At 39.7% G+C, this 6,000-nt stretch overlaps 1 protein-coding gene across 1 annotated transcript in view; it reads right to left on the minus strand.

Annotated features, from left to right (window-relative positions):
* Positions 1 to 5,783, minus strand: part of LOC124122858 (thymidine phosphorylase-like) — a 47,035-nt gene extending 41,252 nt beyond the window's left edge. Inside the window, exon 1 of the mRNA XM_048383472.1 lies at positions 5,608 to 5,783. The gene's annotated coding sequence lies outside the window, so the exon portion shown is untranslated. The remainder of the gene's footprint in view (positions 1 to 5,607) is intronic.
* Between the last annotated feature and the right edge of the window lie 217 nt (positions 5,784 to 6,000).

A 6,000-nucleotide genomic window follows, 5' to 3' on the forward strand; every position in this document is an offset into this window, starting at 1 on the left:
CACAATCACTTGTCTGATAAGGATACTGTATTGCCATAGTCAGTTACATGATGCCAAGAGTTTCATTACTGTGTTATGCTTTACAAAATTTTGATTTTCCCCAAAGAAATTAATTGCAGTTTTTGAAAGAATATTAGTCCTGCACCATGACCGTGGAATATATTTATTTTATGAAAAAATAATAATCTAGAAATGCATACAAAAGCAAGTCTAGCCAGCTCAAGCTAGCTCTATTCTGAAATCAGCATAGGGAATTTTTTTTATTTTTAGAGTCAAGAAGGATATTGTGTAATATAAGATTTCAGAGACTAAATGTTAGTCTAAAAGAATATCAATGATAATATATATATATATATATATACAAAGAGAAAAATAACAAAGTCAGTTCGCCACCACTTGTGTCCCATATATGGCTCATTTATCCCATTTGGGTATTTTGTTCGCACAAGTGTCAACACACATTCCGGCATTATTTTTCTGTGAAGGAAGACAACATGCTCCCCATCACCCAGTCTGATCTTCTTTTGAACATATGCTGGTATTTACCACCCGTTACAGTTGTCAATTATTTTCAAAAATTTATAGTAGAGAGCTCTTCTGATGGTGCAGTTATTAGGGCTTGGAGGGAGCGCATGTCCCATCTAGGGCTGCAACGATACAGGAAGGTCACGATACGATACGCATCTCGATATTCTGGTCACGATACGATACGTATCTCGATACGCAATGATAAAAAAAAAACAAGACTAAAAAGCATGTAAAGATTGAACCTTTCATGATTTTGGAACAGTCAAAATTATTTTATAATAACAAGACTACTGAAGTTGTTCAACTTTCCTTCAAAACAATTAAAAAGTTCAAACACCAGAAAATAATTAATGTACTCCACCAGTGATACAAATTCAAAGAATTTTGGTGCAATGGTCGAAGAAATTGTATCTGAAATTATTGTTTTATCAAGAATAATTTATTCCAATATCGTGTTACCTTAGTTGCAGCTTTTACTATATAATTATATATATAATTATAAGAACCACAAGTGTAGCATTTTGGTACAGGTGATTGCTGTTGCAGGATATTTTAACGTATGGAACAATTTGACCAGTCACCCTAGGGACTTCCCGTGCTACATGTATTTCGATTGCGATAACGTTATGTTGACATATATTCGCCAAATTGCCACAAATATTACTTTTAACGAGTCAAAGTATGGCATTTTTGATATATGTATCCATTCTCTAGCAACTAAAGTTCGTTTTAATGCGTCAAAAGCGGTAATCTGACCATGGTTGCTGTATCTCTCCACACACAATTTCACATAACTTAATGAAAACAATATTAAATGAAATTTTGAACAAAATTAATAAAATATATTACAAACACAAGTCCAGATATACAATGAACACGTTTTAATAACAAGATAGTATAATAATGGTATTGAATTGCGTACTTCAGTTCGGATTTGCTGACCGGTATTTTCGGTGTTATGTGCTTGCGGTGATCAGCTGATAATGTTTTATGAGATGGGGAAAAACATCTGTCGGTGTAAAACCTGAGCTTATTAAAAATGTAAGTACGTTTTTGGGAGCCATGCGTTAGCGCGCGCTATAACCGAGTTAGCGGTTTATTGAAAGGCACAATACCGAGGAAACGCTGTACTTGAGATTTGCGTTCCGTATCGTGGCGTATCGATAAATGGGCCCACGTTTATCGTATATCGTATCGTGGGTCAAGTATCGCGATGCATCGGAATATCGGTGTATCGTTTCATCCTTAGTCCCATCCATCTGGCTGTTCCGTTGATGGTGGCTACACAGGGTTTGATAAAACAGTAGGGGTATGTGCCCTCCTCCATTCGATTGTCACCCTCGGGATCTGGCTGATTTGCAATGTACTTTTCCCCGGGAATAGGGGAGTCCACTTGAATTTGTATACCTTACGTTTTGTAAATACATTTTTTGTTATTGTATATATAGTGAATGTAACTATTCTATAAACGGACATGGTTACAAGGAACATTATTTCGTGATTAGTGTATATAAGTCATTTGATTAGGATATGCACTTTGACTGGATATATTCTTATTATGCAGTAACTGTTTCATTATTATCAAATTTGTAGCCCACAGACCTGTTGTCCTGCGATGTTCCGTAGCAGCCATATGTACAATATGCATCAATAACACATATTCACCTCTAATGAACTGCGATATGGTACACAAGTTGTTTGTAGTCAGCTTCTAAATGTATTTGTATGATTTTGTGATATTTGGCTCTGACTTGACCTGACATGAGATCATGCCAATATAGCCATCATATATATATATATATATATATATATATATATATATATATATATATATATATATATATATATATATATATATATATACATAGACATAATTTAGAAGTGAGATCTGCTTTGTTATATTTCAATTGTTTATGCTGCCTTGGACCTGAGAATTGTAAGCAGTCCCCAGCTGAGAGGCAGAGGGCCATATGACCCCTTATCCATAATTGTATGTGGCAGAGGAATGTAATGTTTAGAACATAAAGTGGGAAGCCGATTTGGGTGCTGAAAGGCTGTAACTGGCGGTTTAATGCAACAACAACAAAGCTGCTGAAACCATAGACTGTTTGTTTATCCGTTGTGCTACAGACACCGGTCTTCGTTGGCGGACGGGAGGAATGGTTTACCACACTGTCAACTGTGTATAGTCAGTGTGGCTGGAACATGTCATCAACCCACTGATCGTAATGCCGATAACCGACCAATCTTGACACGTGGTCACGTGTACCGCCCATCAGCATCCATCTATCGCCTTTTCCCTCTTCTTTCCATAGCCCTGGCATGGTCGTTGTGTTTTTACACTGGTTCGGGTGCCACATGTGAGGTGAGGTGAGGTGAAATTGGGTTTAACGTCGCTTATATCAAATATATCAACTCGAGTTGATTAAAGAGGAAAAATTCCGAGGCTTGCCGAGGATTTTTTCCACTTTAACAACGAGTGTTTATATATTTGATATCAAAAGACACGAGAGTGAGATTTTATTTATCATCCAACATATCTACAGTGTAGATATCGCTTGATCTAACCCAGGCGATATCTACTGTGGGAGCCAGTTTTGGATGAAAAATGCTGATATCAGACAATAACGTTTTTCTTAAATGTGTAAAATAGGTGTGTGTATGTGTGTGTGTGTGTGTGTGTGTGTGTGTGTGTGTGTGTGGCTGCTTGTACTAGTGCCGATTTATAGTGCTAGCCCACTGAGATACCATGCCGCAGTTTAACATGAATACCCCGCGCAGACACAGTATACTGACTCCGAGCCGACCAGTCTTTGTTTTAGCCCCTTAATGCTGAGCGCCAGACAGGGTAACAACAAGTACCATCTTTTAACGTCTTTTGGTATGACGCGACCGTGGAGACCACGGAGGCGGTCGGTGCCACAGATGACAGCTGCACATTGTGTTTCAGGTGCATCAAACTCTCACGCTTATTTAAAGTCATTTTACACGAGGTCCCTTGACTAGAACTGGGGATGTCAGAAACAAAGGCGTTGCTTTAGGTGATTAATTTACAGCAATGTTTTAACAACATTTTGATTTTAATTACGACAAATAATTTAATGTTTGGTAAAGTGTTTTTGTCCGTTAGTGTATATATCTGAGCATTACTTTAATTAGTCAAATATCTGTTCAATAGTACAGTAAAGTTAATTATACAAACAATGTCCATGTATATTTACCACGCACTGTTGTGCAGAAAGAAATATGCAAATAACAGGTAAATGTATGGAAAAACTCTGTTCTATGTACAATATGCCTGTTGCCATTGGGGGCACGTGTGGCTCAGTCATCTAAGGCGCCGCGATTCGCTGTGCAGAGTTGCGTCCCTTGGGCACGCCAGGAACCTATGATTGTGGGTACGAATCCCGGTTCGCCCCAATTATGTTTCTAGGTTTGTCAGCACCATACCTGTGCTCGTGGGTTTCACCGAAGTGTTAAACGTCTAGGCCTGCATCACTTCTGGCTTTCCTCCCACATTAAGCTGACGCGCCGTGATATAACTGGAATAATATTAAAAACGGCGTTAAACCCAACTCACTCACTGTCGCCATTGAGTACTTGTATAAAGATTGAGATCAAGGCGCGTCTGCTTTCCATTTTGACATCCTGTGGTCGGAAACATTAACATAATTGTGATCAGACCAAGGATCACACTAAAGTCTAATAATAGCAAGGTCGGACACTTATCACCAGAGGAAGCGCAAAGTTCAGGTTTAAATGTCTCATGACTTAATACTTGAACTAATTTTGATTTAATCAGAACCAATCAGACATGATTGACACTATTATGGCTTGTACACAGGAGTGGAAGCAAGTTAAGGTGCGACTGTGAATGTTATCTGCTTACTATTTGCATATGGTTGTGTACACATATGGGATTAAAGACCACTGCAGTAAGCATATTCCTACATGCACCGCGCAGCAAATTCAGAGTTATGCGGTGTAATCTAGGTCAACAGCGAGGTGAATGTTATCTGCTGCTTACTATTTGCATATGGCTGTGTACACATATGGGATTAAAGACCACTGCAGTTAGCATATTCCTATATGCACAGCGCAGCAAATTCAGATTTATGCGGTGTAATATAGGTCAACAGCGAGGTGAATGTTATCTGCTGCTTATTATTTGTATTTGGTTGTGTACACATATTAATCACTGGATTGTCTGGTCCAGACTCGATTATTTACAGACCGCCGTCATATAGCTGGAATATTGCTGAGTGCGGCGTTAAACAACAAACCAACCAAGCAACCAACCAACATATTGTTTTTTATGTGACATTATATATATTCATCCACCGAGTGAATGTTTGTCTTTACTAGAGTGAGTGAGTTGGGTCTAACTCCGCTTTCAACAGTATTCCAGTTATATCCCTGCGCGTCTGCTTAATGTGGGAGGAAAGCCCGAAGTGATGCAGGTCTCAGACGTTTACTACTTCAGTGAATCCCACGAGGACGGGTATGGTGCTGACAAACCTAGAAACATAATTGGGGCGAACCGGGATTCGTACCCACAATCATAGGTTCCTGGCGTGCCCAAGGGACGCAACTCTGCACAGCGAATCGCGGCGCCTTAGACGACTGGGCCACCCGTGCCCTCTGTCTTGACTAGAGATTTGTTGTGTACGACCATAGATAATTTTGTAAAGCCATGTCAATATTATTATAATTATACGGGGATTTATCTTGGATTGCCCTTGGCAGGCAAATTGAGAAAATCATTATTTTGATAAAGATTTGGGATTGAATTCAATGCAGTTAAGTTAGATTAAGCAGAAACGCCTCTTCCTCTATAGTGGCCCTGTTGTCAGTGAAATACACGTCACCCAACAAGCCATAGTATTACTTATCAATATATAATGTTATTAAAATGATAGTGATGACCCACCACACACGATCCCTGACCAAGTCAGAAGTCAACCACATATGCTCTAATTTATGTTTGTTTTGCTTGACCTTATAACATTCAGTTATTGACACCGATATGTAACTGGAACAAGACACCACGTTAGCCAGATTAACAAGTCAAAATGTCACCTTAGTAAACTGCGACGACAGAAGTTCCCAACTTTCTCAATTTTGTCTTCGTCCCTTACGGCTCAAACCTTGTCCGGGTTCCAAGGATATTTCCTGTCAGAATGTAGACAACGACACAGAGAGGCGTTTAGCAGCTCGACCACCCAGACACTCTCCACATGCATAGGGGGAAATAGAAACATCACGAGGTGTTGGATGGGTCATGATGACATTATATTAGAATTCACGAAATGGGCTACACTGTCAGCGAGGCGAGGCAGTCTCGGGGCCTGATTTTACCATGCACCAGACTTCGTGTTATATAACATGGCTGCATTTAGAGCTGCATGCAGCGTCCGCCCGGAGAGCGGAAGGTCCGGGGTTCGATCCCCGGCCGCGCCATACCAAAAGACG

This window comes from Haliotis rufescens, unplaced genomic scaffold (genome assembly GCF_023055435.1).
Source record: "Haliotis rufescens isolate VD_foot unplaced genomic scaffold, xgHalRufe1.0.p SCAF_49, whole genome shotgun sequence".
Taxonomy (NCBI): domain Eukaryota; kingdom Metazoa; phylum Mollusca; class Gastropoda; order Lepetellida; family Haliotidae; genus Haliotis; species Haliotis rufescens.